The sequence below is a fragment of the Cryptomeria japonica genome, chromosome 10, assembly GCF_030272615.1.
Source record: "Cryptomeria japonica chromosome 10, Sugi_1.0, whole genome shotgun sequence".
Taxonomy (NCBI): Eukaryota; Viridiplantae; Streptophyta; class Pinopsida; order Cupressales; family Cupressaceae; genus Cryptomeria; species Cryptomeria japonica.
The window spans coordinates 734,784,487-734,808,783 of record NC_081414.1 but is presented as its reverse complement, the minus strand read 5'-3'; positions in this window follow the sequence as shown (position 1 = coordinate 734,808,783).

Genomic DNA, 24,297 nt, shown 5'->3' with positions numbered 1-24,297 from the left:
TTATTGTCATGGGAATCAGTTCTAATAGACAACATAGATATTTATCATCAACCTCCTTTTTTTTCACCAAAGGGATAAAAATTTATTAAACAGAATGAGAATTATAGAACAAGAAAGTAGATACATAACCTAATCTAATCTCCATTTGCATAACCTAAGAAGGTAGATACAACTAAATAATCTTAAAATAATTGCATATGAAGGGCACTATTAGAAAAGAACTTATGTACCATGCTAGTCTATGTGTAGCTACTACTAATTATTGCATAGAAATAGATACATGTGTTAGAATGTGTTGAAATAGTAGCTAGCTCGAATACGACAGACCCTATAAATGTAACTTGTAATTTGAATATACCTTGAAGTGTGCAATATGGAAGGTTTGTATTCTTAATCTCCTGCCCATTTCTTAATTTAAAAGATGATATCTTTATTAAATATCTCCTCTAATTAAATATCTTTATTAACTTGATTTCTCCTTCAATTCTTGACGAATGCTTGATTGCCTATTCACTTGGAATTGAATTAATTTTATAATTAAGAGATCACTTGAATTGTAGGTAAACCCCTTCAAATGATAGGGTAGGCTTCCTTTTATACCTAATATATGTCTTGAAAGCATTTTATCTTGATGGCGTTAAATTAAAGTACTTTTTATTCTATCTGGTATTTGTGGAGCAGAGGTTGCATTATATCGATCTATGATACATATTTCCGTAGATACAACACAAGTTAAATGTATCCCAGGTCAATGCAAAGCAACCTCTGCTCCAGAGATCACCAGAAAATAGAGAAAGAACTTTAATTTAATGCCATCAGGATAAGAGGCTTTCAAGAAAGATAAAATTTGAGTTTGATTGTCATCATTTACTTTGCCAAATTCTTCACACGTAAATCCGGAATCAATTTCCTACTCACAAGAATTTTATTAAGTCTCAAATATAGGTAAACAAAAGGATTCAAATAGAAAACTTGTACATGAAACTAAATCCATTGACTAAACAGAAGAACAAAATTAAGAAATGGTTTAATCATCTGAGAGATGTTGTAGACTTGCAACTCGCCAGCTACTTAGTTTTTGTAGGTAAGAATGTTTTTTGTTTTGGTTATGGTTTGGTGTTTATAGGGAGAAATTTACAAATTTATATCTATTTTCACTATTTAATGGTTTATGGGTTTGTAATGGTAATTTAATGTTCTTTCATATTTTTGTATATATTCTTTAGAATAGCCTATTATATTGATTTGTTCAATTATGGATAATGGTGTGGGTCAGACAGCTTTACCATTAGTGCATGAAAGTATTGAACGAGTTCTACTTTTAAAAATTACATGATACATTTTTAATTTATTTGATTCAGTGTTATTTGCAAAAAATGATTATCAATGATGTTTTCTTTCTCCAAGAATTGTCTAGGATCTTTCCATAAGATAATATGTAACATCGAATGACTAAATCTTTTCATCACAAATGCTTTTTTTATTTAATTATTATCTGAGAATGAATTAAAATTTATATATGTATGGAAGTAGAACATACAAGTTGAAGAGTCATGTGCAAGCAAATTTCGTAAAAGAAAGCAAGCAGGCATTATCTTGAATGACATGGAAACAAGCTCATCAACTTCCTAGAAGAGAGCAATTGGAGAAAAGCAAAGGAAAGTGTTTAAGGGTGATAAATAGATAGAGAGTATGCAATACAAATAAACAATGTCTGGAGTGTGTGATGTGATGTCTCTAATTTATATCCGAAGGGACTAACTGGTTTTGGAGTTCTTGCGAAACCTATTGGGCCACGCTTGGAGGAAATAAATGTGTTCATAAAAGGAGAACCTTTTTTCTATTATGAGAATGATGCTTTTGCACCGAAGGATATTTGGAAGTCAATATTCAAAAATTTCTATAATGTGGAAGTAGAGTTGGTGGACTCGAAGTAATTTTTCAGCTTTCAGAAGACCAAGAGTTTATGTACACAATCTCCCAATCGAAAGGGTGATTTCAAGAATTACCTCTCCCCCCCCATGACTATTCAGGAAGCACTTCCTTAGAAAAAGGACTATTGGCCTCCATGGGATCAAAGAAAAAAATTGAAGCATAGACTCTAGACGATGTGGTGGTGTCCTTCGTGAAGAACTCAGCACTATAATTGAAAATTCACAAGGGAAACTGCAAGATAGTGAAGAGAAATAAAATCTTGAAAAGTGGGAAGAATGGATCTTGGTTTAGGTGGGGCCAAGTCAGGTGGCTCCTCTAGAGGTTGACAAGATAGAAATCATATTATGATTTGAAAAAAATCACACTCGTGGAACTTCATGTGCGAGTGATCGATTGCGGTGTTTGGGTAATGCATTCCAAATAGATACAGTTGCATACCATTTATCTGTCTTGATTAAAGCCTTTTATCCTGATGGCATTAAATTAAAGTACTCTCTCTTCTATCTGGTATTGGTGGAGAAGAGGTTGCTTTGCATCGACCTGACCTACCACCTATTGGCAGGTCAGGTCGATGCAAAGCAACCTCTTCTCCACCAATACCAGATAGAAGAGAGAGTACTTTAATTTAATGCCATCAGGATAAAAGGCTTTAATCAAGATAGATAAATGGTATGCAACTGTATCTATTTGGAATGCATTACCCAAACACCACAATCGATCACTCACACACGAAGTTCCACGAGTGTGATATTTTTTAAATCCTAATATGGTTTCTATCTCATCAACATCTAGAGGAGCCACCTGACTTGGCCCCACCCAAACCAAGATCCATTCTTCCCACTTTCAAGATTGTATTTCTCTTCACTATCTTGTAGTTTCCCTCATGAATTTTTAATTATAGTGCAGATTTCTTCACGAAGGACACCACCACATCATCTAGAGTCTATGCTTCAATTTTTTTTTTTGATCCCATGGAGGCCAATAGTCCTTTTTCTGAGGAAGTGGTTCCTGAATAGTCATGGGGGGGAGAGGTAATGCTTGAAATCACCCTTCTATTGGGAGATTGTGTACATAACCTCTTGGTCTTCTAAAAGCTGGAAATTACTTCAAGTCTGCCAACTCTGGTTCCACACTATAGAAATTTTTGGATATTGACTTTCAAATATCCTTTGGTGCAAAAGAATCATTCTCATAATAGAAAAAAGGTGCTCCTTACATGAACACATTGATTTCCTCCAAAGCGTGGCCCAATAGGTTTCGCAGGAACTCCAAAACCAGTTAGTCCCTCTGGACATAAATTAGAGACGTCACATAATACACTCTAGACATTATTTGTTTGTATTGCATACTTTCTATCTATTTATCACCCTTTAACACTTTCCTCTGCTTTTCTCCAATTGCTCTCTTCTAGGCAGCTGATGAGCTTGTTTCCATGTCATTCAAGATAATGCCTTCTTGCTTTCTTTTACAAAATTTTCTTGCACATGATTCTTCAGCTTGTATGTTATGCTTCCATACAGATATAAATTTTAATTCACGCTCAAATATTAATTAAATAAAATAAGAATTTGTAAAGAAAATATTTAGTCATTTGATGTTACATACTATCTGACGGAAAGATCCTAGACAATTCTTGGAGAAAGGAAACATCATTGATAATCATTTTTTGCAAATAACACTGAATCAAATAAATAATAAATGTTTAATACAATTTTTAAAAATAGAACTCGTTCAACGCTTTCATTCATCGATGGAAAAGCCGTTTGACCCACATCATCTCTCGTCGTCAGAATTCTGATGACAACTAGTGAAACATCCGACAAGGATGCTGTATATATGACATCACTTCCATGTCAGATGGTTGTTGAGGAGCATTCATAGCATCCGTCAGAAATCCAACATAAATCTGCATAAATTTGTGGCCAGGGGTGCAAATATAGCCGTCGTTAGAGGAGTTCATAACATCGTCCGACGACTGACGCAAATGGTATCGTTGAGAAGCCCGATGATGAGTTTTTGATGGTAAAGTTGGTTGGAAGTCCGACGTTTGGTCGTCGCAAATACGACAATTAGCTGTCGGAAATTTGGCCCAAATGTACTAGTGATGCCATAATAAATAATGTAGAAACCATCACAATGGAGCACAATTTCGTTGTTTTGTGGTGAGAGTCCATGAGGAATAGATATGCAGATGGCTTGTCCTATGATTAGGTCAAGGAGCTTGAGATATCCAAAGATAATATTGTCACATTGTTTATCAATCTCTACACTAGACAACCTGTAGATGTGAAAAAATAAAACTTTTCATCAAATGTTGTCAAAATAATGATATTGTTAAAAAAAATTAGGGTCATTGGTGGATGGTTTTTGATAGACCACCCAACAACAATCTTGATATCAACCTCATCAAAAAATTGTATGCTGAGTTTTTTTTGGGCAAGCCTGTCAACTACTTTGACATCAAGCCTTTCTAGGGTGTCGGTTTAGGTATGCCTCAAGATATACTTGGGGCAATTCAAGTAATTAAAATGATTTGATGATTACATCAATCAATACAAGTTCATATATACAAGGAGACAAAGAACTTATTATGTAGTTCTCGAATGGTTACTAATAGAATAAATAATGAACCAATAAGAAATGCATAATGACCCTAACATTTCCCCACATAATACATTATTCCTAAAATCATCAAATTTACCTTACCAAGGGACCCCCTCAAGCCTTACACATTAAAACTCATGAATTACATAATTTGAATACCCATTTCACAAAGATCTTTTCTTGATGAAACAAATCTTGAATCAAGCAGGACTCCATCAACATGCCTTGTGACCCTCGAAAGGGTGTAACTTGAAGTTGAATTTTTGAGTTCTTAGTCCCAAACTCTCAAATCATAGAGTGTTGAATTATTCGACAACAATACCTAAGAGATACAATTGAGCTTTATTATTGTCTGATGACATCAAAAGGGTATAATTATTTATCATAATATTGGAAGATCTCAACACAAAACCTTGAGCCTATCTCCATAATCAATCTTCACAATACATGAAATCTTCAAATTTGTTAGGATGGACAAAGAAAGCTATAAAGAGAAAAAAAAAGACCAAAACACGAAAGATTCTTCTCAAGCAATACACTATCCAAAAGGAAGCTAACTTAATATGATGAAAATTTCTCCATGCTCCTGCACTGCCAACTTCTAAATGTGAAAGCTTATAATATTAATTCTTTATTAGCACCACCAGAAGAGTCATTAATAAAAATTTCATCATCTAGTGAATCCTCATCCTGAATGCAAGTTGTCATTAAAACCTAAGGCTTAAACCTTTTGCACTTTTGACTCTACAAACCAAGGAGGGTAATTATATCATAATACCAGTTTGACTCAACTTTAGGTAGTAATATTGCATTCAAGCACATATGCTCTTATATGTATATCCAAGTTTTATGTATATTTTTCAAGGCTAGACTATATTGGAGCATAGAGCATCAAATCCTACACCTACAAATTGAAAGAAAACAAACTAAAAATAAATTAATTGTTTTTGGATTTTTTATATTTAAAAGCCTCAAAATGCTAACTCCTGAGATTATTAATACTGGTGCCTTATAGAGCCATAGAGTCAAGCCAAAACATAATCACTTGCCACCTTTACACAAGAATCTTTAAATCTAGGGCCTGCTGATTCAATTATTTACACCAAACCACTCAATACCATTTGAGATACAACTCTACTTAAAGATCCCAATATAATACTCAAACCATTTGTGTTTCAATTCAAGTATTTTAAACTATTTCCTTGAAATAGGAAAATAATCAAAACACTCATTGCATTATAGAGATGAAATATTTAGGCCTCACTAAAAAAAATCATAAGGGAACAAGCATCACAAGAGGAGACAATTGTACCAAATGGTCTTTAAACCCATTTTCATTATCAGATATGAAATATGCTTTACAATAGAAAAATAATATATTTGTCTCTTCTATTAGCTCCTAATACAACACTACTCCAAGTTCTCCTTGAGATCAAAATTTCAAAATATTGTTGAAGAAGGAAAACAATGTCTTTGATTTCCCTTTTGTAGAAACAAGGTAGAAAAACAAGCTTCAACCTCATTGTACATGTGACATTCCTATATTTGATATCATAAATGACCATGATCCTAAGAATTAGAATGTCAAATATTAGTTATGAAAATAAAAAATAAGTTAGAAAGGTAGAATATTCTACAGTCAGTTACAATATTTTGAATTTTCACTCTTTAGAAGAGAGTGCTAGCTACTCCTTAAAATAACACGTTGATTGTTAGCCTTTAGGTCAATATTCTCCACATGTTTCATCCCACTTGGCAAGTATAGCATCATCTGGCCATGACTAGTCCAACATCCTCTTCATCTTATCCATATATGTGTGATGTTTTGAGTCAAGGTCTATTTTTGAATCCTTCAAATAATTATCATAGATGACCTCAAAAGAAAAGTGATCACCTAGTAGTTGATTCAACTTTCCCATCTTCAATTCATCATGTTCAAATACTATGGTTACTACTCTTGATAATAGTGAACTTACCTCTAATTTACATTGATCCAATGACTTTGGATATCCTTGGTCATCCTTGATGTTAGGCAATACTCTACACTCCATCTACTCTATCACCTTCAATTTCTGCTCCAATTGTGCTTTTAATTTTATTGAAGATGCCATTACCTCCTCAATGATGTTAACATTATCAAAAGTTTTCCTTAACTTTGGTGGCTTATCTCTATCTGTAGTGTCATAAAATTGCGACCCTAGAAATTTTTGATCACATTAGGGTCGTCACGCAAAGTGAATCAAATCCCCAAGCCTGATCAGAGACCAAAGATTGCTCAACCCTTGAAATCTTCACTTTCCTTGCTCCCCGCACTTCCTAGACTGCTTCTTGTCCTGAGAAAAGGGTAGGAAAGGGGTGTGGCACCCTTTTCCTTGCTCTATTTTGGGGCAGGACCCTTCCAAACCCTACATTGAACACTACACTTTAAGCGAGAAACCTTCCCCGATGTCAGCCAGTGATGAAAAATAGTCAATTAGCCCTAATTGACAAGTATATAAATCGCATTTCCCCTCCCATTTTGATATAAAACAAATACATGAGATCACACATTCAAGCATTCAAGAGCATTCAAGCATTGAGCATCTCAAGTTTCCTTTCAAGGCTAGGTGTTGCATTCAAGTCAAGGATTCAACCATTGAAGAGGAGATTCATTTCAACATTCAAATTCATGCAAGCAATTCTATCAACATTTCTATCACAACCTCCCTTGAGGTGATTTACATTTCAGTATTTCATTTACATTTACTTGCAAGTACTTTGTTTCATCATTTGATTAATTCCAAAACTGGGGTTTGACCCGAAGGCAAACCCCCAATCCCAACCCCTTTTCATCTCTTTTCTATGTGTAGGTTGCAGGTGCATAGTTGTACTTTCAGATTTGGACTCCATTTGCAAAGGCAGAAAAGCCCTTTTTGTTTCGTGGATTTTTCAAAGGACCGTGTACATTTTCGCTACAGTTCGGGAAACTTTTCCTCAAATTCATAGGACAGCTTCGTCTTGACATATTATTGCCAGATCCAGGTGCACAACTTCATCCCATTCTTCGATCTAGAGTTATAATCAGTTCTTTTTCACTTTTTCACTTAGTCTTAATACACAATTCAATCAATTCCTTTCCATTCCAAGAAGAGGGGTTTTCTTATCATTCTCATATCATTCATTCAAAATTCAATCTTCTTCTTTGGAGGTTGAATCTAGTGAATTTTCCCCCCTCTTCCAATGTAATGCATGAAAAGTGCTTGAAGGGAAATCCGTATTGAAACTATCATATCTCCTTGGAGGGAAAGGGTAGCTTTCCTCTAGATCTCTCATTCACACATTTTTCACCAACATTACACTATCATGCTTAAATCTCATAACCATGTTCATCAAAAGTTGGTTCCTATTTAGCCACAGTCCTCTAATAGGATCAAAACTTTTCATATCCCAATCAAACTTTAATTTTTCATTGACAAGGTCAAAATATTTCTTGTATGCATCATCTATCTCCTGACTAATCATTGATAATATATGGCTGACTAGACCAGTCACTATATCCACTATGGATTACCTTTTGGGTGCCTTTTCTTTCTCCAAATCTTCTTTCAACTCCTTGATCTTTGTCACTATAGATTTCCTATTTGTGAAATCAGGTGCTTGGATGGTAGATATTGGAGAAATAGGGATTTCTCTTTCCTCAAGTATCTCAATTATCCTCATAAGTTGTTGGTTTTGAATAACTTGCTACATATGAGTCTGTTTCAGCTTCTCAAAATTTATATAAATTTTATCTATGGCTGCCTTGCTAAATAATGTAGCATTCATCATCAAATTTGTAACCTCTAGAGAAAATGTGTCTGCCATTGTTTTGACTAAGACACTCCTCCTAAACTGATCATAATTAGTGAAAAGGTCTGGTTTGTCAATATTGGATTTTAAGGCCCAAACTGACCACAATCAGAAGTCAAGACTAAAAATTGAGCCAAGAAAATATAGCTTAACTTCTTCTAGCAGTATGGATTGCCAAAGTAGTAGCAATGTCTCATGCAAGTAACACAAAATTTCCACCATATTTCGCCATTATTTTTTTTACTTTTTCAATTCAAGAGTGATGTTCTCAACATCAAAATCAAACTCCTTTATTAATTCTTCACTTATTTTATGCCATTCAGGTGGTGGCCTTTTATTTTTTCCTCTTCAACCCTTCTTTGATATTCCTCCTTTCTTCTTGTTACAACAAAACCCTTGAACTCCCATGTTTTGACAAATTCATCATCAATGATGAATTGATTTCAAGCTAGGTCCCTTGTGTCTCTAATGTGATCATTTTCAATTCTAAAGTTCTACATGGCTCTACTAGGTCCCTTATGGGTAGCCAACTAGTGATATGGCTCCCTCTTCCCTCATTGCTGCAGGGGAACCTTCTGGCTCTTCTCCTTCAACAATTTTTATTCCTTTCTCCTTCTAAGACTACTCCTCAACATTCAACTTCTTGGCAAGAGGATTCTTTGAAACAATGGGTTGATTACCCCCCTTAATCATTTCCCTATCTAGCAAGGCTTGACCATTGAACATCAACTTCTCAATTTTAACAATGTAATCTAGCTCATCATGGAAAAAGCCAGGGAAATCTAGTCTTCATATAGCTTTCACTCTCTGAACCATATGTCACTTCTTTCTTCTCTAATGAACCTCCTTGATTATGGTGAAATTTATAAAGCTATCCTCATCGGCCAAATTTTCATGATTTCTACTAAGTCCTAAGGACTTAACAAAAATATCGTTGTTTTCCATCTTTGAATGTGTGTCATCAATCCACAATAGTTAGATGAGAATGAACAATGGATATTAAAAGATTGAGTGCCTTATAATCTTTAAAAACCTTTTCTTCGAGCTACGGTCCACCTTGACACGAGTCTTTGTTGTAGAAAACCGAGGGCATGATTAAGATCTGACACTTCTTATTCCTTAAGGCCCCACTCCAACTAGAGAGATCCACTGCACACTGATGTGTCTCTAACTTCCAATGGGCTCATCTTCAACCAAATGGTCCACATGCACCCGGGGTCTCGATATCTCTAACATGTAAGAGGGCTACAAAGCTCCATGACCCATTGATCTTCTTGTTAAGGACATGGTAAAAATTAAATTTTCCGACATGATAAAAAAAAAAAATGGACAAGCAAGTCACTAGGAAAAGGGGTCGGTAACTGACGAGACTTATATGACATAAGGTTATAAATTAAAACTAGATACCCACCATCATCAATCACCATTAAAAATGAAAGCTAGGATTTGGAAATAAGGACAATTTTACAAGCTAAGGGTTTAGAGTTTAAGGCCCTAATAGGACTTAAGATAGAGACCAAACCATAGAAGTGCGTGACAATTTTGACCAAAATTTGAGGTGCTACCACAAGCAAAGTTTCCATCATTATATTGTAGTTTGATATTTCCTTTAATAACATTAGTAGCTTGATTTCTACAACCCCAAGCCGTGTGACCCCTTTTATTGCCAAAAAAATTGATTTCCCTTGATCTTTTATTATTGTTTCTTGAATATTGTGCTTTATCCTTGGAATCATATTTTGATTCTTCTTTTATTCTCTTTTCTTCTTCTAAAAAGTTTGAAATCATATCTTCTAAATTTTGTGAAGTAATTTGATCGAGTGTAAAAATAATATGATTATTGGAGTTGAGGAAAAATCAACTCTACAACTCCCAAAGATCACCTGCATGCAAACCTGTCACAAAAAAAGAGAAGCAAAAAAGCTATGGAGGTTAGAATTCAAATATCTGGAAAAGAGGAGTCATATTGATTGTGCAATAAGAATGCAATCCAATAATTACAGTTGTTATGAAAATACAAAGAGAGAATCCTTATAAAAGGATACTCGAAACCCTAAAGGTGAAAACCCTAAAGAATTATAAGATTCCTAAGTTTAGCTTAAGCATAGAGTATAATAGACTAATAATTAAATAAATAATTATTAGTTAATAAAATATTACTCTAACACCCCCCTTAAGATGAAATTAGAGAGTAGCTAAAAAAAACTAAGGACTAAAAAAACATTAAAAAAAATGCAGGAAAGCAACAATGGGTTGCGACAACTAGGCCTGATGAGGTACCCAGGAACAATAAAATCTCTGTAAAGTGGAGAAAAAGGAGAAAACCTTGAGGGAATAAAACTCCTCTCCAAGAAGAGATGAAATCTCAAGTGAATAACTAAGAAGCCTCCAAACAAGAGTGTTCCAGAAGATAGGAACAAAAAGAAGAGAAATAAGAACACCACTGAAACATGAAATAGCTGCAAACACTGTCAAAGAGTAACTGCTGATCTGAAGAACCTTCACTGAAATAGAACATGACTAGGTAGAGAAGACTATAATCTGCATGAGTTCCCTCAAATGACACTACTCGAATCAGATGGCAAGCAAAGGCAAACCTTTGAACTCAAAGATACAGATGGCATGAAACACCAAAAGCCTAAAGAGTTGATCAATCAAACCAAGGAAGCATTAGAATAGTAGGACAAACCTCCCCATAATGCTCAAAAAGAGAGAGGGATAGGTACACCGAAAAGAATGACCAACAAGAATTGCATGACGAAGAACCAAGAACATTGAAGGTGTAGAGAAAGTACATAGTGTCATGGAAGGAACACTCACTTGACACACATCATGAGGCTAATGTCATGGAAGGAACACTCACATGACAAAGGTAGATGGAAAACAAAGGAAAACATCAACCCCCCATGACACTTTATAAGTAGTACATGTACAATAAGACACAAGATGTGCAAGATCCCAATTATACAATGTATGATGGCACTTTATCTCAATGTGTTTGCATAAATAAAATGCTACAATGATCAGAAGAGACAAAAGACTTGAAACAAAAAGAACAACCAAAGACAAGACATCTTACTCAAAGAAAGAGATCCTAGGACCTAAAACATCCAAGATATTCACTAGAGTGCTGAAAAACAAAAAACTGAATAAAATATACTTGGAGCAGTATCTGGAAAAAAAACTCATATGAATGAAAAAAACACAGAACAAACTTTCCAACGATATAAAGTTTTTAAAAAACAGAGTTCGGATGCTCAAGTTATGTCTCCTAGAGTGCAAAAAAGAACCTCTGAATTTTATAGAAAAAATTGCCATCAAAAGAGAAAAATCAAAAGTTCAAACCTCTAACTTTGGATAGAGCTCGGAAAGAGCTTTCCAACGATATAAGGTTTTTGAAAAAGCACCTCCGTATGACCAAGTTACGGCCAAAAGAAAAAAAATCCTCTTGTAGGGCATAAACGTCTTTTTTTTTTTGACGCATTTGCAGGTACAATCGTACAGATTTTTCATGCCTCAAAAAATGTGCCAATAAAAATCATGCCCCAGATGCCCCCGTCACTGAAAATAGGCAAATTATATATCAAAATTCATGGAATTAGCCTTCTGAATCCAACTGTGAGGTCCTTTTGACACCAAAATATACCAAAAAATCAGCTACCCCCATAAACGAAAAAAAAACAACTGCACAAACCCCCGAATACAGAGATTTGAAAAACAAGGCCCAAAATCTCTCATAAAGTGAACAGGGGCATGCAGATCTAGAGCTCTGATACCATATTGGAGTTGAGGAAAAATCAACTCTACAGCTCCCAAAGATCACCTAGATGCAAACCTGTCATAGAAAGAGAGAAGCAAATAAGCTATTGAGGCCATAATTCAGAGATCAAAAAAAGAGGAGTCATATTGATTGTGCAACAAGAATGCAATTAAATAATTACAGTTGTTATGAAAATAAAAAGAGAGAATCCTTATAAAAGGATACTTGAAACCCTAAAGAATTATAAGATTCCTAAGTTTATCTTAAGCATAGAGTATAATAGACTAATAATTAAATAAATAATTATTAGCTAATAAAATATTACTCTAACAATTATTATATTTTGAAGAAAAGCTATATAACAAGATAGTTGTACCATCATCATCATTTATTGGAGTCTTAACTTTTACTAGCTACCTAATGAGATATCTCAAATTACTTATATGATTAAACATTGCTATTTCATTTTCCATTTTGAAACTAGAAATTTGAAGTTTCAAAGAGATTTTGCATTCACTATTTTTGCTCCAAACAGTTTATTCATATTTCTTACAAATTTTTACTAATGATTTATCTAAATCTATATGGTGTAATTCAGAACCACAAAGAGAAATACCAATAATAGACTTGGTTTTATCAACTCTACTAGTCCAATCTAATACCTTTTTTTGCATCTATAGGTCCTTTTTCATTTCCACTTACTATTCTCCATTAATTAAACATAGATTAGCATATGAAATTATTTTGTTTCCCTATAATTCATTAGTAAGATTAAAATCCCAAAATTATTCCACTCAAATCCTCAAATTAGGTAGAAATTAAATAAAGTTATTTAAATACTCCAAATTAGAAGTATGAGGGTTTTTAGATTATTTAGTGAGGGTTTAATAATAAGGCCTCCACCTATTACAAGATCAACATGTTTATTTAAATATCAAAGTACCAATATATATATATATATATATATATATATATATATATATATATATATATATATATATATATATATATATATATATATATATATATATATATATATATATATATATATATATATATATATATATATATATTGTTGTCTTATGGTTTAACTCAATGAGTATATTATTTTCCTACAATTCTACTTGCAAGGATACTAGGTAAAACTATAAAACTGTGTCACGTTTTAGGCCAACTTATCAGCACAAATGAGTATAAGTAATTCTAACTAAAAATTAATTCTAGTCAAAATATATGGTCTATATAGATTCATTATAGCTAAGTTATAAATGGGCCACAACGTTTCCAATCGGAAGTGTCTACTAAATGTATATTTTATACCACTTAAGGTCCAATTACCAAAAAAACTTCTTTTGAAAAACTCAATGTTTCAACAACTCTACTCTTATAAATAATATTGTTTTTGAAATGCAAAAATACCATTTTATAGATCTATAAATGAATTTTCCAAAATATATATTTTTTGATATTTTAATTAGTTTTTATATTTTATATTTTATATTTATTGAAAGTAGGTCACCAACAGTAAAACATAAGGTTGATTATTTTGACAAGGAAAAATACTAAAATATTTAAATTTTTTTTTAAAAACTATGATGCACTAGAGAAAATAATCTATGTTAAGATGATATAATTATTTTCCTATTTGGATAAATAATTAAGAAAAAAGGTGGTGTCAAATGGAAAGAGTTATATTTTAGTGCATGCAACTTTTTAAATTTATTGAAAAATATATATTAATAAAAAATAGTGAAAAATACATCCATGCACTAAAGTTTCAAGTTACCAATATACAGAAAAAAATTGAAGAATAAAAGGTAAAATTTACTATTTAAAGTGTGATGCCTTGTGTAACGTCAATTTCAACGTTTTATCTGCAACTAAATTATAGTCTTTACTTTATGAAAAACTTTTTATTTTATTTTTAAATTACAAATAATATACACAAAAAATATAAATTTTATTAGTTTACATCATTTGAAAATTCAAAACATATATTTCACTTTCTATTCATTCAATTTAAAAAGTTACAAATCAACATTGGCCATTTTCTCTATAAAAAAATGACACAACTTTGTACTTTTACCCTACTACTCTAAATAATACTTCACCTAAAGTAATAGCACACTCGTTTTACTTGTTCTCCTCTACACTCCTCCATTTTCTATGTTCCTCATAATTTCCTCCACCTCATATGTCACCTATGAGGATATCACTCTTCTTCCCTCTTCCAACTTTACTTATGCTCATCCTACACTCCTCTAGTTACTACATCACTTACAAAGATATTGTCCGTTATCCCCTTTCTAGCGATACTACACTTCCTATAGCCTATATCTTCTCTTACAATCTTCCTATGCTCCTCCATCTCCTTCCTCCTTCCTCCTTCCTCCTTCCTCCTATCACTTCACCAACCCTTTGATATTTAAGAATCAGACTTAAATAATCTTAACAAAGACCCTAATAATACTTGTACAAATATTTTCAATGTATCTAAATCCTTAGAAGGTTGAGTCAAGTGATAGTTGGTTTTAGTCTTTCACAAAGTTAATAACACTCTTCAATGCAGGAAAAATAATGGTTCTTTTAGTATTCTTCAAATGCTTCTCAATTATCGACATTGATGCTCCTTGAAACAAATAAATAATGCTATAAATTTTGTAGTTAGTTTTGCCATAGGGACATATTCGGAAAATTCTCCTGGAGGTTTCAGAGTGAAGTTCTATATGTGTTCCTCGATCGATTAATTGAATTTAATACAGTATAATTAGTGGAATGGAAACATCCAATATACCAAAACTTCCATATCAAGATATAGCTTATGATTTCAAACAAATGAAGTGAGAGGCATGCTCATATGACTATATGCAATCTATAAGGATAAATTGACCAACTCCCCTCATGCAATTTGGTCCACACATAATCAAGCCGGTAGGCTTTTAGTGGGAGAAAGCTGCAAGAAAAGTGCAAGACATTCTGGCGACCGCCGGAATGTCTTGCCGATGACATTCTCCCTCCGGTGCATGCATGTTCATTGTCTGGCCTGTGTGGTGACGTGTGCCTTGCTTGCGGTCGTCTTTGTGTGTGCGCTCTGTTTTTGAAGCGACGCTGTCTTTACTTATTTCATCCCCGAGGCTATGCACAAATGTCAACGTTCATTATGGTCGCTTGAAACCCTAAAATCTAATTTGTTTTGTTGTTGTCGGCAATATTTCGCTCTGCAATTTTCGGTCTACAAATTTTCGCATAAGGTTGTTAGGCTTTGCTCTGGTTGTGACTGTTTTATTAGGCTTCGTTGTGAGCTTCATGTCGTGAATGGTTTGAAGTTGCAAGGTAAGGTTCTATTTTATTTAAATTTGTTTTTGTTTTGTAATGCACTTTTTTTAAAGTCTGCTTATTTTCTTCTTCCGTGTGCTTGCAGGGTTGTTGCTTTGTTTCTGTTGTTTAACTATTTGTGGGCGTGGCTACTTCTAGTTTACAAGGCATTTTCGAGGGTGCTTTGTGATTTTCATGCCGTGAATGGTTTTAATTTGCAAGGTAAGTTTTGGTTTTATTTAGATTCTTTTTTGTTTTGTAATGCATTTTTTTTATAGTATGCTTATTTTCTCCTTCCGTGTGTTTGCAGGGTTGTTGCTTTGTTTATGTTGTTTAACTATTTGTGGTCATGGCTACTTCCAGTTCACAAGGCATTTTCAAGGCTTCTTTGTGAGTTTCATGCTGTGAATGGTTTCAATTTGCAAGGTAAGTTTGGTCGCTTGCAACTCTAAAATCTAATTTGTTTTGTTATTGTCGCTAATATTTCGCTCTGAAAATTCTCGCATAAGGTTGTATATAGTCGTCGAGTTAGTTATTGTTTTGGTTGTCTATTTTATTGGGCTATTTAATTTTATTTTATTTTGTAATCAATTCAATTTATAGTCTGCTTATTTTCTCCTTCCGTGTGCTTACAGGGTCGTTACTTTGTTTATGTTGTTTAACTATTTCTGGCTATGACTACTTCCAGTTTGCAAGGGATTTTCGACGCTGCTTTGTGAGTTTCATGCCGTGAATGGTTTGAATTTGCAAGGTAAGTTCTGGTTTTATTTACATTCTTTATGGCCCCTTGGAACCCTAAAATCTAATTTGTTTTGTTGTTGTGACTGTTTTATTGGGCTCCTTTGTGAGCTTCACGCCGTGAATGGTTTGAATTTTTAAGGTAAGCTTTGGTTTTATTTACATTTTGTTTTGTTTTGTAATGCATTTTTTTATAGTCTACTTATTTTCTCCTTCCGTGTGCTTGTAGGGTTGTTACTTTGTTTATGTTGTTTAACTGTTTGTGGGCATGACTACTCCCAGTCTGAAAGGCATTTTTGCATAGCTTTGGATATAGTTGTTGAGTTAGGTTTTAATGTGGCTCTGAGTGAATGGTTTGAATTTGTAAGGTAATTTTTGGTTTTACTTAGATTCTTTTTTGTTTTCTAATGCATTTTTTTATAGTTTTCTTTCCAGTTTGTTGTGCTTGCAAGGTTGATACTTTGTGCATTTTGTTGTAGGTTAAAAGGGTTTTAGTTGGGTTTTGTATTTTGCAGATATTTATTAATTTAAGTTTCTCACTTTTTTTTAATCTTTTCATCCCCGGTGATGTGTACCAATGCGAACTGTTTTGTTGGGGTTGTTTTTGAGGTTCTCATTGTGAATGGTTTTACTTTGCCAGGTACTTGTTTAATTTATTTTTAAGTTTTTAAAATTCGTAATGCATTATTTGATACCATCCTTATTTCTTCCTGTGGTGTGCTTGTAGGGTTGTTACTTTGGTTATGTTGTTTAACTATTTGTGGACATGATTACTTTCAGTCTACAACATCTCTGCTCACTTTGACAAGTATTTAGGTTTTGACCATTCTATTGCTGATTAAATTTTGGTCTACGTTAAAAGAATTTTAGTTTGGTTTTGGATTCTGTAGATACTTTTATTGTCTGCACTAATGCTGACGTTCTTTATGGCCGCTTGCAACCATAAAATGTAATTTTTTTTGCTCTTCTCAAGAATATTTTGCTGTGAAAATTTTCACCGAACGTTCACTGTTCAATTTCAAGTGTTTCAAATTTGTAGTGCATTATTTTATAGGGTGCTTGGTTTTTTCATGTTGTGTACTTGCAGGGTTGTTGCTTTGTTTATTTTATTTAATTGTTTGTTGTCTTGACTACATACATATATGCATAGGCATGTATTCATGTATATAAATACACACATGAATGCATATATATATGCATGTATATGTATATATACATGACACCTCCTTACTTTGACAGGTACTATATGTACATATACATGTGTGCATATATGTTTATACATGTATGTATAGGTATGTATACATTTATATACATACACACATGTACATACTTCTATATATATACACACGTGCATGCATATATATATGCATATATAACTCTATTCTAAATTAGGGTTTTAGTGGGAGAAAGTTGACAAAAAACTGCAAGACATTCCACCGACCGCAGGAATGTCTTGCCGCTAGCATTCTCCCTCCGGTTTGGCATGTTCATTACCCAGCCCACGTGGTGACGTGTGCCTCGCTTGTGGTCATCTCTGTGCGTGTGCTTTGTTTTTGAAGCAGTGCTATCTTTAATGATTTTGTCCCCAAGGTTGTGCACGAATGTCGACGTCCTTTATGTGTACACCTATATGAATATAAGCCTTTAATAATGCCATTCTAAACTCTGTAGCATTTATATATAGAAATGTGGGTTGCACTCTGAAAGTAGTCATGTCCACAAATAGTTAAACAACATAAACAAAGTAAGGACCCTGCAAAGATAAACAAATTGTTAGAGTACCAACATATCTATATAAATTTATATATATATATATATATACACACATATACACATGTACGTATATATATACATGTACATATATATACACATGATGTACATATATATATAATTGTTTTTCTTAGAATGCATTGTAGTGCTGATATATGTATATGTACACACACACACACACACACACACACACACACACACACACACACACACATATATATATATATGCATGTATGTATATATACACATGTGTGTATGTATATGTAAATAGGGTTTTAATAAATCTCTCTTTTAATAACAATTTTCTAAAGTGTGTAGGACTTGTTCATACAACTCTGTGTTGTACTCTGAAAGTGGTCACGTCCACAAACAATTAAATAACATAAACAAAGTGTATATATGATTGTTTTTCTTAGAATGCTTTGTAGTGCTGATATATGTATATGTACATACCCATATGTACATATATACATATGTGTGTATATATGTATATAGGCTTTTATTAAATCTCTGTTTTAACAACTCCATTGTAAAGTGTGTAGGATTTATTGATATAATTATGCGTTGTAGTCTATAAGTAGTCACATCCACAAATAGTTAAATAACATAAACAAAGTAGGAAGCCTGCAAGCATAAAGGAGTTTTTACAATGCCACCACTTCTATATATATATATATATATATATGTGTGTGTGTGTGTGTGTGTGTGTGTGTGTGTATGTATATATGTATGTATAGACAAATATAGTTATATATATGCACGTGATGTACATACATATATCAGTTTATCTTACTAAATAAAAGACTTCATGTGCACACAACAGTAATCACATAAATACCTTTATAAATTAACACCAATGCAACACAAATGTTAGTAAAGATTTACCTTGCAGAGTAAAATACTTACAAAAACAACAAAACAATTATGTTTTAGTGAAAAGCTTAGAAACTCCATCAAGTAAATACTCACAGCCAAAAGAAAACCTAACTGGACAACTAAATCCAATGTTACAAGAAAACTTATAGAGCAAAATACTTATAACAACAACAAGACAAATTACATTTTATAGTTTCAAGCACACATAACAAAGTAAGAACCATGCAAGTACAACACGCAAAAACATAAGCACACAAAAAAAAATACATTATATGCAAGAAACTTTAAAATAAATATTTCTCTTGCTGAGTGAAAGCAGTCACATCCACAAACAATTAAATAAGCAGCCCTGAAAATGCCTTGCAAACTGGAAGTAACAACCTTGCAAGCACACAAAAGAAGAAAATAAGCAGACTATTAAAAAAATGTATTACAAAACAAACAAAAAATTTAAATAAAATGGAACCTTACCTTGCAACTTCAAACTATTCATGACATGAAGCTCACAACGAAGCCTAATAAAATAGTCACAACCAAAGCAAAACCTAACAACCTTATGCAAAAATTTGCAGACCAAAAATTGCAGAGTGCAATATAACCGACAACAACAAAACAAATTAGATTTTAGGATTGCAAGCAACCATAATGAACATTGTCATTCGTGCACAACCTCGGGGATGAAATCATTCATGGCGCGAAGCTCACAAAGAAACCCAATAAAACAGTCACAAGCAGAACAAACCCTAAATCGATGACTATATGCAACGTTATGTGAAAGTTTGCACAGCCAAATATTGCCAACAACAAAACAAATTAGATGTTACGGTTGCAAGCGGACATAAAGAACGTCAACATTCATGCACAGCCTTCGGGATGAAATCATTAAAGATAGCGAAATAGAATCTTAAACTATTGATACTGGTTAAAACTTGAATCAATGAATATCTTCAAACTACAACACCCAACTAAAACCCTTTTAACCTACAACAGAATGCACACAAATCGAAAGGATTATACATCTCTCATAGGAAAACATTAAACACAACGTTGCTTCAAAAAATGTTTGCTAGAGTCAGATAAATGAGGTAACCGACTTTGTGCACATGAAGGCTTTTAATCTCCAAGATAAATAACCATTAACAAATGTTCCATATTTAGAATTTTAATATATTACAATTGATGTCTATAATTCTGATTTTGTGCCCACCTTATTACATAACATAGCTAGGTTCTTTACTTTCCTTACCCTTTAAACTGTAAAACTGAATACTTACTTTGCAGAGTCAAAGCATTCATGACCATACTTAAATATATATCCATGTATATATAAATATATATGTATATATATCAGATGTATATTATTCTTGTATGTTCACATTTTTTAGTAATGCATTTCCATTCTGTCATTCCAACAGAAAACAACCACATTAATACAATCAAATTTCAACAATGGATAGGAGATTGAAAGAAACAGAGGATATCAACAATGTCATTGAAAACATGTTGCAATAAAGCAACAAGTTAAAGAGAAACCTCAGAAAGATAATTAACCACTACGAACACAAATCACCAAATCAAACAATAGTGAACCTCTCTACATCTTGTAGTGCTGTAACAACCATACATACTATTGAATTAGCACCTTTACCAATACCAAGTACTGAACAATTACATGATCCAATGGTTATTTTCACATTGGGAGACAGAGTATTTAAATGGACTGATAATGACCTTGGATGGGTTGCTTGGGTTGATCCTGTGTTGTTGTAATTATTCAATCTTTGAAAAGTTACATTCATATTTTGATTAACATTCTAAACAAACAGAACCATCCCATACTTTCAAAGATCTTTGATGAGATGAACTCATATTTTGTTAATATGCTCTCAAATATGTAAATCATAATGTCATGCTTTATATTTTTTAAGCTTATCTGCATATGACCAATTATCATTTTCAATGCATGTTTCAATCACATTATGATCAATTTATTATCATTTCAAATAAACAATAAACTGTAAGAATGTTACTCTATGCTCAGTTAATTTTGTTGTGCTTGTGCATATATACCTTTGATAAGCTTACATCATGTTGTGATTGTATTCTGATATAAGAACTACAATTCATCATGCTTATAATTTACTTTGAATTGTCAAAAGGTATATATGCACAATGGCATCTTTAGTAGCCACCTCTAAATCGATAGAGCACTCCACAATTGATAATTTGGTAAGCTAAATTATCAAAGCTTTTCAAAATAGAAAGCTTTTATGCCCTTTTTTTGACAATTCATCTCTCTTTTCTATACCATCCTTTTCATTACCACATGCACCCTTTTTCATAGCATAGTGCAAAAGTAGGTGCATACTGTATAGATAACATAACTTGATTAGATAGTTTACTAACACAAGCTTTACATTAACAAGTAAGCAAATATATGACCTTCTTCACGTTCAAATTAAATCCTCTATATTCTTATTATTTTTTGTAAGCAAAAACCCAAGAGTATGTCCCTACCCCTTTTGCAATTCAATCTATCAATGTTGGGGATGACCTTCCTTTAGCATTGCTTCAAGTTTTGTCATTTCAAAAAATGTAGAACAACACAAATGATACTGATAGACATAAATTAGTGTTATTTGATGGCACATACATACAGTTGTCAATCTTGCCTTCTAAATATGCTGCTCTGATAGATTCAGATATTCTAAAAATAGGCACCATAGTCCAGTTAACGAGTTATACATGCCAATACATATGGAACACAAGGTAGGAAATCAACTATGATTATTAAATACAATAGGTTTCTTTTTTTTTTAATTTTGTTTATGTATAATTAACACTAATTTAAAAAGAAGTCTTTTGTTTTCACAGGACTATTGTAATACTTAGTCTGAAAGTGAAACAAAGTGATTGTCTATTCTTTGGTAAACTAGTATACCTGTTCAAAGAACAACAACCAGAAATGATGTCTGAGGATAGGCCATCAACATCTAAACGATCTCTTCATTTTACCACTGAATTGCCATCCCCACAAACAACAACTTCTGAAAATATAAGCCCTATCAGAATTTTAAATCCATACCAAAATAAATGGACAATCAAAGGTAGAGTTACTCATAAATGCCCTATTAAAGCATATAGCACAACCACAAAAAATGGCCATGTGTTTAGCTTTGACATTATTTACTGTGAGGGTTGTGAAATTAGAATTACATGTTTTGATCAGATAGCTCAGTTACACTCTAACCGTGTGGACATAGGTTCACATTATCTTATTTCAAAGGGATCCATTAAGGAGGAAAATGCAAGGTACAACAAACTAAATAGTCATTTAAAAATCACCTTGTCTGATGCATCCATACTGAAACACTACACCAACGAAGAACAAGAAGATCAACAACGTCCTCTTTTCACGCCCATTAACGAATTGTTTCATCTATCAAATAACACGTGGGTTGACATAATTGGCCTTGTTCTATATGTTGGAGATATCATTCCAATACACAAGAAAGATGACAGTGAAACACACAAACGTGTTGTGAAAATTATATATCTATCTGATTCAACAATTGGCATCAACCTATGGGGTCCAATACCAGAACAAAAAGGCCTACAATTGAAAGATATGTTGAGCAATGATAGTGTCATTATCCTTGCTTTGTGTAATGCTCATGTTGGCTATTTCAATGGCAAGCTTATAAACATTATAGTTGCAACCACATTACATATCAACCCAACTTTTCCAGAAGCAGAGCCTCTAACATTAAGAGGAAAGGACCCTTTACTTGTTGTACCCTTTGTTAAAGAAACTATCCACATAGATGGCAAATATACTAGAATGACTATTTCTTCAATCCGCGAGCGAATGAGTGTCAAACCAGAAACAATTCAGACCACTTTGCTAGCTGTTCTGTGCTTTGTAAATGTAACTGACCAAAAATTTTATTACACAGCTTGTCCACTATTAGTCAATGGAAGGCCTTGCAAAAAAAATGTACAGAGCAAGTTGATGATTCTTGGTTCTGCTCTAGATGTCAAATGACTATGCAAGACTGTAACTATAGTTACCTCTTGCCACTAAAGTTACAAGATGCCACAGGTACTCTATGAGCCACTGTATTTGATGAGGGTAGCATTCACTTGCTACACAAAACTGTAAAACAACTTTGTGCACTACAAAATGGTGCAACAACAACAGAGACACCTTGCTCAGTGATTAAGAGACTACTGTCACGTCACTATTCCTTCACACTACTAGTTTCCACTAAGACATATAATTCAGAATCAAAGATGAAAGTCATAGTCAATAAAGTCTCTCTTGTTGATTTCAAAGCTGAGTCTCATGCACTACTTACAGAAATTAGCCACCTAAGTACACAGCCTTAGAGTTATAATGCATCTTTTTTTATTATTAAACTTTCACTTTACAATACAATTATAATATTAGCTAATTTACATATTTAATAGTTTTACATATACAAACAATTGCGCTTTATGAACACAAGGCTGCTTCTATAAATATCTATATGTACATTTCTTCCATCTAGCTCTTATCAGTTTGAAAGTTTTTCCTCCTGACATAAGTTATTTACACTCATACTCATTACTTTTAAATGTGCAGAACTCTATGTTATTGCAGAAAATTTATACACATATATCATTTTTATTTTGTCTAATATCTATTTGTATAACTATACAACACCAGAATTATTCATACTTATGGAATTCCACAGATACACAACTATACTTAAATATGTACATAACTATATATAAGTATTCATAGTTATAGTCTTTTTGTTATATACATGTGTAGTTATATATGTGCATATGTTCATATACAAAACTTTTAATTTTTAAATGCTATGTATATATACATGTGTATATGTATACATACATCTATATGTATCAAAAATTACTATATCTGTGCATACCTATGTTACAATCATGCTTTTAAAAACAACAACCAACTAAGAACAAGAACGGATTATACATCTATATACTGATATATATATATATATATATATATATATATATATATATATATATATATATATATATATATATATTCATAGTCTTAGTTTTTTTTGATATATACATATGTAGTTATGACTTTCCAAGTTGCTAACAACAACAAGTGTATGCAGAACAACACTACAAAGTAAATTTATGACTTTCCAAAACCCATACATTTCAAGTAAAGTCATTTACAAGTATATAAATATTTGTAAATATAAGTTGAGTGAATAAGAGCAACCAAACAACATAATAGATCACTACACATACAAATAAACATCACAAAACCACTTTACATACACGACAAATCCTCTAAAAGCACATAACCATAGATGAAGTAATTTTCAAATTTCATACATTCTTGATACATACTTCAAAGCTAACTAACTTCAATAATGAAAATTCTGACATACCTCTACTCTCTTTGAAATATTAGATATCTATCTAGCCTTGCC